This window comes from Rhea americana, unplaced genomic scaffold (genome assembly GCF_003343005.1).
Source record: "Rhea americana isolate MKP2758 unplaced genomic scaffold, rheAme1 scaffold_48, whole genome shotgun sequence".
Taxonomy (NCBI): Eukaryota; Metazoa; Chordata; class Aves; order Rheiformes; family Rheidae; genus Rhea; species Rhea americana.
The window spans coordinates 1,038,189-1,048,660 of record NW_028186623.1 but is presented as its reverse complement, the minus strand read 5'-3'; positions in this window follow the sequence as shown (position 1 = coordinate 1,048,660).

The following is a 10,472-nucleotide window of genomic DNA, read 5'->3' as shown; positions in this document are numbered from 1 at the left end:
AGAAGACTGGATTTGACCTTATGTAAGCTCCGTTAGTAGAGCTACATTCTCTTACAACTTTTGCTTATAATTAGGCTCAAAATAATTCAATATGATGAGAATTCACTGTTGCTTGAGCTGTTTCTGGAAGGAAGGTAGTTTAAATCAAAACAAGTATTAATGATTGAAGAGGCTACATAAGAGTGTTAAGAATAAAGTACACATTGCTGTTTAGTTTTCCATTGTATAGTACATTTACTTTTGTTAAATGTTCTCTTTTAGGCTGTATTCTGCAAAAGCAGTGGGGCCGTCTTTTGAACAGGGTTTTATTGATGGAAAGCCAGCCAAGAACAAGCCTAATCAAATTAGTCAAAGCAGAAGATGTTTAAAAAGGACAATAGACAGAGTCATCAGGATCGCAGCTGTGAGCTTCAAAATAGTCATGAAACAGCCTAGAGCCATGGGACTTAAAATACACCTCTGCTGGTTTCTGGCAACCCTTGCAATTAAATTAATTTGCCTCCTACAGATCCACCTGTCTGACCGAGCTGTAATGCTGGCTGGATCAACACATAGCTAGGGCACAGGTAGGAAAATGAAAGTTTTGTAATTGCTTGGCTGAAACAATTATAACTCTGCCCAGTAAGCTGTATGAATAACAAACAGACTCACATGATTAATACACTAGAGTCAAATTGTGTTTAGCATCTGACATGGGAATGAAAAATAAATGGAAAAGCAGTCACAATGAATCTTGGAGAGAGTTAAGAGTTTAAAGATTCCAAATTTTCATGTTCTTGAAGACCTTGCTTAGGGACAGAAGTATTTTATCAAAGCATAATTGGAAGAGGGAACATATCTGGTGAAGGCTTTGGAGAGAATTAAAGTTTGAGACGTGGAGGCTTTGACTCTTTGTTGGTCTTTCCCAAGAGCAGAAGTTTAGCTTCCTTTAAGACRCAGGCTGAAATTAGGAGTAGGCAGTGATGTATAGCAGACCATTACAAATCTAAAGCCTGCGGAATTGTATATGAACATACAGTGTCATAAAGCTGAGGCAAGGTTGTTAGGATGCATACCTTCAATGGGTATCAAGGTTCAAGTTTGTGACCAGAGTGGATTTCTGCAAAACATATCCATGTGTTAAATTTAGCCTGAAACCTCTTTCAAAGGTCCTTAACAAAGTGAGTGTACACTATCGAAGATTTCCTGTGGCTTCCTTATAGCACTTGAGCATTTTATTCCTGACAGTAATGAAGTATCATTTCTTTTGCACAGAGGAGATCAGCTGAGATGAGGTTGAGCTCATAGCTACCGAGAATATAGTAGAGCAGGGAACAGAGTTCTCCCAGGGCGTACTGCACCATTCCTACTCATGTGATATGCTGGGGAAAAGGAAGCTGCTAAGAGAAACCTGGCTTGGGTTATGTATAAAATGCTTTTCACAAACTGCTTGGGTATGCTGCATCTCCAGAGTACTGAGCAYGACTATCATCACCTTTCTCGGAGCACAGATGGCTGCGAGACCATGAGCAAGCAGAGCAGTGGTGAGTGCGCACGTGTTAGAGCTTCAGTTATAGTGCAGAGCTCTTCTAAGACCCATGATTTTCGGTTGTTGTGATTTTTGGATCCTTTAACATTTTTTTTTTCCAGAGGAGACGTGTGTGATAGATTTACACTTACTGATAGTAGGCCTACTTTTCTTAGTTATCTGTCACAAATCCCTTAGAAATAGGCCACTGGCTCCCAGAGTGAAAACCATGTGTCTGAAACCACTCTGAAGGCTTGAGTTAGCCGCTTTTAATCTGCTTTTTGTCTCAGTCACAAGGTCCCCTGGTGAAGATCAGAGAGCAACTCATGGGGCATCCATCCATTAGTGTATCTCGCTTGAACGTGTACCTCTGACGGAGGAAATCTAAATTCTTCCATCAGAATTTTGAAGTTAATGACCTCGGTGTAAGAGGTGTGCTCTGCTTAGCTGTGTGTTAATTTGCTTGGCTCTGCTAGTGTCCTGACTCTTAGACCTTCCTGTTTTGAATACAGCTGGGTTTTTTCGTACGGTTCTGATTGGATCTATATGGGAGTATCTTTGAGAATACATCCACTGCATCTGGCTATGCTGCCTTCCCGGTCTTTCATATGCCTACATAAAGCCAGATGTTTAGGTCCTGTGTTTGGTAATGTCTCCATCATTTAGAAGATAAGGGRTTTTCCTCACGAAGTGCTGCTTGTTCCCTTGTACGTGCACGTGCACACACGGACACCCGCTCTGTGTGTGCTCGTTCGGAAGGAATTTTGAGCAATGGTCGTGCAAAACATTGATTGACTCTTTCCTTGCTGCTTCCTTGTAGAGACAGCTGGTATTGCTATGCTTTTCGTGGCTATTTCTCATCAGGATGAAACAGGTTACTCACCTAAGACTCCAGCAAGAGTCTTACTTCACTTTTAGGCTTTACGAGCTTCTCTTGAGCTTGGAGTGAAAAGCAGAGGCAYGGCTTCCTGTGACCCTTTCTAAACATGCCTCTCTTCCACAGAGAGGAAGGACTTGCGAACAAGGTGGTCGTCAAAAGGGAGCAGACGTATTTCGTAGCCTTGAGAGGTTCTTCCTTGGGAGATACTGAGGTGTTGGTGGTACTTCAGCATATTTTCCTCTTTAGCCTTTCTTCACACAGGACTCCGACATTTGCCAGACCATTTCTAAGAAAAAACAATGTCAACTGCAGAGTACTGTCAAGTATGAAGTAGTGCTGAATAAATTTGGGCAATATTCATTTGCATGAAAGAAAATACAGTCCTTAATTATTTGTTGATTTAAAGCATTTATGTCTATAGTTTCGAGCTACCTTGGACAGAAGATAGCTGCGAGGATACTCCTGGCGTTTAGAAAGACAAAAAAACTATTGGTAAACATGGATGATTTTAATTCCTTGCGGTCAGGGGAGAAGTCTCCCGGGTAAGTACCTGTCTGAGTCRAAAGGGAATAAACAGAGATGTTGAGAGAGAAGCAAGGAAACCAGGATGTGTTTAAGGAAAGGCAGAGATAACTAAATTCCTGGATCATAGCTTGGTAGCTGTGAGTATTGGTGTGCATCGSTGAAGAAGACATTCTGGCGCACAAAAAGRGAGATTATTCCTCAGGGTTTGGTGCTGTATCACTGAAGGGTACCAGTCCGCTGGCTTCAGAAGAGCAAGGTAAATGACAGTCCCGTCCACCTAAGCACTTAAATACGTAGTCTGCCTTTCCCAAAGTGTGTTTAAATTGCTCTTCAAGAGCTTATCCATTTGCCTTCTTTACTATCTGCTTATACTTCTTACTCGCACCAGTTGCAGCCATGAGTCAGCGCAGTGTGTTTTATAGCTTGTGTATTAATGGGGTGCACAGAACTGGTTTTGGAGAGTTTGTGCACATAAACAGACCCATGCACTCCSTAAGAGAAAACGGGAAAGAAAAGACACCAAAGCACAGCATAATAGACAACAGAGCTCAGAAAACCAAAACATCTCTCTGCGGCTGGACTTCRTCTTCCCACAATTTCACCGAGAAAAATAACAAAACCTTTTATATAACTTCAGCGTTGCAGTGATCGGTTTCAGGGTTGACGTGACAGCAATTATAAATAACAGTTACGCAACCGCCTCACTGATTGCATTGAAATTAATACAGAGAAAGAAAGAGCCAAACAAAAAGAAGTGGCTTTGGGGGGACTTGTTACGCTTTAAATAAATTTTCAAAATACGCTTAGGCCAGCTTCTTTTTCAAAAGCGAACCCAAGTCCAGAATGAAAAATCTACTTGAAGAGCAGAGAAGGTGAATTGYTCTTAAAAATTCCGTTTGTGTTGGAGGCAGAATTTTGTTTATTTTCTAGACTTAGGGTTCTTTTTACTTTTTTTAATCTGACAGTGAGGCAATTCAATCTTTTGTCGTTTATTTGAATTTCTTCTACTTTTGAAAATCCTTTTAAAAACTACTTAACACATTGTATGATTGGGTGTTGTGATTGCAGTGTCACGGTACTGATTCACACCATCTGAGGTTAAGGCCCACGTATGTGTATTTGTGTGTACGTTATTTCTTTCGTTCACCATCTGGCAGGCACTGCAGTGTTTTTGAGCAGAACTCAAGGCAGCGTGGCTGCCACACATTGCRTGGTCAGCAGCTGGTATCTCAGGGAAGAATTTTTCCTTGGAATGAATACCTATTTGGTAGTGTGTGGATTCGTACAAAGAAAATGSCAGGAATCTCTTAGTCCAGCTGGCTGTACAAGGCAAAGCCCAAGTCCTGACTGTATCATACAGCATATAGTGTCTGTACTGTATCTGACTCTAATATTCTGTGATGTATCTGATAGAGGCAGRATGCAATTACTGTTCAGTACCATTAAAGGGCTTGTGTGGACATGAGCTAACCTCCTGGAATGAATTTGCCACGGTGGGGTAAATGTATAAAGCAATGCCAGGGATGATTCAGGGAATAAAACATCCAGGAAGAGTTGGGGGACTGTTGAAGAAAGTTGATCACAAAGCAACCAGCCTTAGCAGTCGGGTTTCCAAATGCCGCTTGTTTACACTGACAGCCAGTCCTTGTCTTTCTTGCTCCAGTAACTCAGTGGTGCACATTAGCCTTGGAGTGCTGCTAGGTGACGCGGAGAGTCTGGTTTATGCTGCCATCTCACTGTCTTTGCTTCCCTTTCCTGCTGCCTTCCTTTCATCTGCTGCTGTGGATTGTAAAGGAGCAAGGAAAAAGGGAAAGATCATGCAGCCTTTGACATCTTTCCAGGCCAGAAATAAAGCACTGGAGGTTAAATTTTATGTTTTGCTTAGCCTGCCCCTTTGGAGACATGAAAAGAATTATAGGAGTTTGATCTATAGCGTGGCTAGGCAACGCTGATGGGTGCTTTATTAAAGTCTATAGCAATCAAGTTAACACAAACCAGAACCTTTCCCTGTAGCTTTATGTAACCCTTTAAAAAGTGATGGATGTTTTGCAGCAGGAGTAGGGGGAAATCAGTAGGTTAGGTCAAACTGCACACCATGATAACCAGAACAATTAATAGCACTTAATGTGAAATAGCGTGCTCTGGGCTGCTTGAATATGTATGGTTTATAACCCAGGGCAGGTTTCCTCTAAAGTAGGGCTTGGATGAAAAGCACATCTGCAGAACCCTCGGTACAGTAAAGCTGCTTCATGGAGATCGTCCTTTGCCCCATCTGTGGTGTCTTAAGTAGGTTTTTTGCTACTGTTTTTGTCTATTCCCTTTTTGTCTCAGCACTACAGAAGCAAGGCACCTTCGGGGAGGGGAAGACAACTGCAATCTTTCAGGAACTGCAGCAGAACTGTTAGCTGAACTGCAGTGGCAAGGAGGCCTTCCCCCGTCAGCTGCTACCCGTGCAAGTCCACTGACCCAGCTGCAGAGCTGGAACTGCACAAGATCTGGTTTTGTCTTTATTCCTAGTGGTGGTGCCGGAAAGCCTCCAGCTTGAATTCCACATCTCCGAGTGGGTTTCCAGTACCCGCGCTCTGAAAAAGCCTTCTTTTGGTTTGCTTTTTAACAGAGCCACTGAGCCGGATGGTGTGAGACACAGAGAACTTAGCAGCGCCGAATGCAGCTTGCTTGACACACCAGTCCATATGTTCGTCTCCTCCAGCACCTTGGCTATTTTGGCCCCTTCCTTGACTTGGGGTATTCCATTTTCTAGGTATTTGCCAGCAGACCAAGCAGCTGCTTGTCTCTCTTCTTTCCTAAAGCCAGAGAAGAACGAATGAAACTAGGTCAGGAAGAACCAAGAAGTAAAAGGCAATTCCTGCTGAACAAGCATCACCCTTACTGGGATATGCAAAAAAAAAAAAACCCCAACCTCCAAGACCTCCTCGCCATCCCAGTCTACGCCGGGACTGTAGGTGTAGGTCTATACTCCATCTCATCGTGCAGTGTTTTACGTAGAGCTGTATGCTAGCGTGACTTTCTCCTACACAGGGCACAGCCAGATCGTTTCAGGGATTTCCTGCATTGTGAGACCGTCATAGAAGCATTTTTAGTGCACTTTAAGCCTAAAGGCCTCATGCATTTAACATTGTTTATACAACTGCATAAAATTCATCGTTGTGGCTATTTTTTTTTTCCAATATCTAGAGAGTCAAGTGCCTCCTCTTTTCTCATTAAAACCAACTCCATTCTTAAACTCCTGGGGGCAGAAGTGGGGGAAAACAATTCAATTCAAGTTTTTTTGTCAGAAAGAGAATTTCTGGACTATTGTAATTATCCCTAAGGAAAAACGATGAAAACCTCAAAATTGGAAACTACTTTTCATTACAATTTTTTGTTTTAGAAAGCAACGTTTATTCTGGCTTAGTAGTTCATTTTGAAAAGTCAGACATCTTTTGACAAAACACTTCTATGTCTTTGAAATTTTCTCCTGGAAATGCCTCAGATTTTCTCTTTCCGTGACAGAATACCTCGGTATTGCAGGGTTTTCTTCTGACTTGGGAGGCAAGGTAATTTCAAATCGTTAACATTTTTCCCAAAGAGGATGCAGCTCTCCGCAGAGCTCTGGCTCAGCCTTTTGGCAGGCTTGGGAAGCCAGAACTCCCTTACTTGCATTCTAGTCATGTTTGGGAGGTTGATTTGGGGCGGACGGGATTTGTCACAGTTTTGAAGACTAGAAAACAGTCCTTCTACTCTTCTTTTGAAAACTGAGATGGAACATGGCAGCCCACCATAAAATGCATCAAGCGGGCCAGGTATTTGCAGCCCTCTTTCACCTAAGACATACGTAGTTCCGTTGCCAGAACGATGAAGTACACTGCTTGCCCTCTCTTTTATTTTTAAAAACCAAATATAATAATTTCATTAGACCAGGAGGGGGGCTGGACTTAGTAAATTGCATTACCATACTGGCAGAGTTTAAATTCCTATCCTGTAAGAGTGTCCTTAACAAAACAATCTGCTTAATTACCCCAGGGTCCAACAGCCTTGAGGGAGAAAAAACAGATTTTTTTCAAAGTAAGACCAGTTCGGCTTCTAGCTTTCCAGCTCACTGTGCTTGAACAAAAAGGTTGCATCTCTGCGTAACCTTGTAGTGAATGAACTTCTCTAAGCCAAGTCTGAATTTAGCTTGTGTTTTTTTATCTCCAGAGGTGTTTCATTAGCTCAATTACAAGTGACATGTCCCACTATGGGCTGCTGACTGAAAAAAACTCAGCCAGCCTGAATCCCTCTCCAAATAGCATCCAATTAACCTCTTACCCCCCTCCTTTAATCCCCCATGCCTCAGGAATTATTCACAACCACACCTTTTAAAGAAGACCAAAGTAAGCTGCTTGAGGCAACTATGTACTTAGCAACTGAGGTGTCAGTACTTGATTTTTGGTTCGGTTGTGTCTGCTGTTACTGTTCAAATGGTAAGAGCCTATATTTTTTTGTGGCAGCTTCCAGTGACAGTTCTCTGTTGTATAACTCACCGTTTGGGCAAGATCCTGTCCCTAGGTTTGCCAGGAAGCGGTTTTCTGTGCCTGAGTCTTCCCGTCTGTACGAGGTGGGTAATGATTCTCACTGGCGTTCAGGAGGAGCGTTGAACTCTTTGGATGCAGACCGCTGCCTTAGCTGCAAAGACCACGCAGAGACCTAACTGTTGTTACTAGCGTGCTTGCTAACGATTCTGTCTGCTTACGTGCACCTCAGATCCCGCGTACGCCTTGTTATGAGCATGGTTAAGGTGCCTGAGCGTTATACCGGCTTCCAGCTCGGGGCTGAGTTTTGCCCTAGATCCATCGATGTTCTGGCAGCAATGCTTCCCCACCGGTGTTGTCAAGACTGTTTGATGCTGAACTCATCAGTAAGGCATACAACCCTAAACGGGTGGGTTGGATCACTGACCTACTTTGGCGTACAAGTCCTAGACAAGTCTGACCTTCTCCGCACGGTCTGGCCTGACACCTCGTCAGCACAACCCCTTTTAAARCACCCCGAGCTCTGTTCTGGCTGCCCGTTGAAGTCCTACTAGCAAGGCAGCGAGTCCCTCAGCTAGGGCCAGGAGCTGTGATTTGGAAACCCTGAGTGCTTGATTTGGCTACAGGCTTGCTTTGCAAATCCACACAAACATCTCATTTTCTTGATTTTTTTTTTCTGTCATATCCGTGGTCTATACTCTGAAGAACTTGTACTCTCTGTGAATTAGTGGTAGGATTATTACTGGCATTTTGTCTGYTTCCATGCTTAAATGAGATCTCAGTTTGGATTGAGATTTAGGCTGCAGGGGTTGTTGTTGGGTTTTCTTTTTTTCTGTTTGCAGAAGGGTTTCTTTTGAATAGTTCTGTTTTCATCTCCTCATAAGTGTTTTCCTCCAAATTTGACTACAACAAATAAGCAATAAAACTTAAAGGGAGAATGGTATAAACCTGCTCTTGAGGCTGAATTGGCCCTGGGCACTGATCTTCCTTTGCAGAAGAGGTTGCAGGAGAGGTAGCAGAGGTTCTCAGTAGCAAGGGTGAGGCCCAGCAAACTTGCCACGTCCTGTAAGTTTAGGAAKACAGTGCAAGGCATACCGAAGGAGTCAGTCTCTTCCAGTAACGAGGCCCTATGCATGCTGTGAGCCTTGGGTCAGCACGATCAAACTCTGTTTTCCAAGCTGAGCTAGTTTTGAAAGTATTGCTACAAGATGCAAGGTGAAGTTTCGTATTTTTGTTGCATTTTACTTTCTAGTCCTKTAAGTTTGAATAGAATCATAGCCTAATAAACATATTTTCTAAAAATTTAGTGTGGGGATTTATGCTGCAAATGTGGTATTACTGCCCCAGGTGAGTTAACGTGTTATGTGGGATAGCCTAGAAAAACAGACATCTGCCTCGGGAAGGCTGACAGCTTCTGGGTGGTGGCGAGCCTGAGTCCCAGGAGCTGCTCCCTGCCGACGTGGCATTTCGCAGGGGTAACACCAGCGGACGGTCCAGACTGGTGCGTGCCTGTGCGGTATTTGTGCGTGCGTTCGTGCAGCTCTCTGAGTGATAAGGCAGGACGACCGCTCTGTAACGTGGGAAGGTAGCAACGAGGATGTGCTGTACTGCAAAGTCAAGCCGGAGAGAGTTAGCCTGGTCGGGTTTTCCTCAGACAGTTGTCTACTCCTACGACATCTCCGTAAAGCCCTTTTTGGCGTTTCTGCTTTTAATTCCCTTTCCCCCCCCCCAAGCTGAACATCCATCCTGCCTGTCTCTTGCCCGTCTGAAGCCCGGTCATACCAGTGGTCTCCGTGGCCATCGGACAAAGCCCGTGCCTGCCTGGTTCCCTCGTCCCCTGGAGCAGCAGCATCTCCTCCCTTCTCCGCACCCCCGGGCAGCTCAGCACAGTTGGCTGCTAAMTGAGCTTAGGCGGTTTCTCTGCTTGGGCCCAGCTAATATATCTGGCTTTTATGCAGTGATGGGCCCAATCCCAACCCTGATCTAAGCCTGCCTAGGGGGGGTTTACCCAGTCTCYGAATCAGGCTCAGACATTCACCGGTGTCTGCCCAGTTCAAAGCAGGGGTGAACCACATCGCTCAGTGCTTTGGGCTGCTTGAAAGCTGCGCAGCATTTCTGTGGCTTCAGCCTGGTTCTTCATTTAATGCTCTCTCTTCTTGAAGATGTTTTGTTTTTGCCTATCTCCTTAAGAGGTCAAGTGCTTCCACGGGGAGGTTAACCTGTAGTTCTCCAGGCACTCCGACTACTCCATGCACGAGTGGATTTTTCTGTGATAATACAGCTAAGCAGGCAAACCCAGAAGTAAATCAGACTGGGTTTTTTTCTACTTTTAATAACAGTTTACTATTCTGTAAGTGCATGTAAAGCACATGCCCTGTTTCCCCAGCCAAGGAGCTTGACAGCTTGTCAGCAAGAACTACCATAGGTCTAGAGTGACTGATTTATACAAGTAAAAGTACACGTGCCAAGACCTGGCAGCAGCTTGCTCCTTCTTCTTCTTCTTTTCTTTTTCTTTCTTTTTTTTGTAACAACTTGGCAAACCTCTCTCTTCGCCTTCATCCAAACTTTTGCCTTTTATAGTCTTTGAATAACGCTTTTTTTTTAAAATATATGTAGCAATTTTCCCTCCCTTTCAGCCATTTKCTCTCCTTATCTGAATTGGCCGTGGGACAGGGGATCTTGGCTTCGCAGCAAGCAGTTCTTGACTGAGTACACACAATSACAAACTCGATTGCTCAAAGACTTCTGGTTTTTGTGCCCAGGAGCAGATGCATCACCAGAGCTTCAAAACATTTCCATACCTGTGCTCAGGCATTCACRTACTTGCGCGTTGTACATGCCTGCGCACAAACTCACCTGCTTGAACACACGTAGGTCCAGTTATGAAGCCTTCACTGATTCTCCTGTGCTCTGTATGGACACTGAAGCACAGACTCATTCAAATTTGTCTCTGTATCCAAGTGGGAGTTCTTACATGCATGCATACTTAAACCTGTAAAAGCCACCCTGTGTGTTAATACGGCCTCAGACGTAAATTCAGACTGGGTTA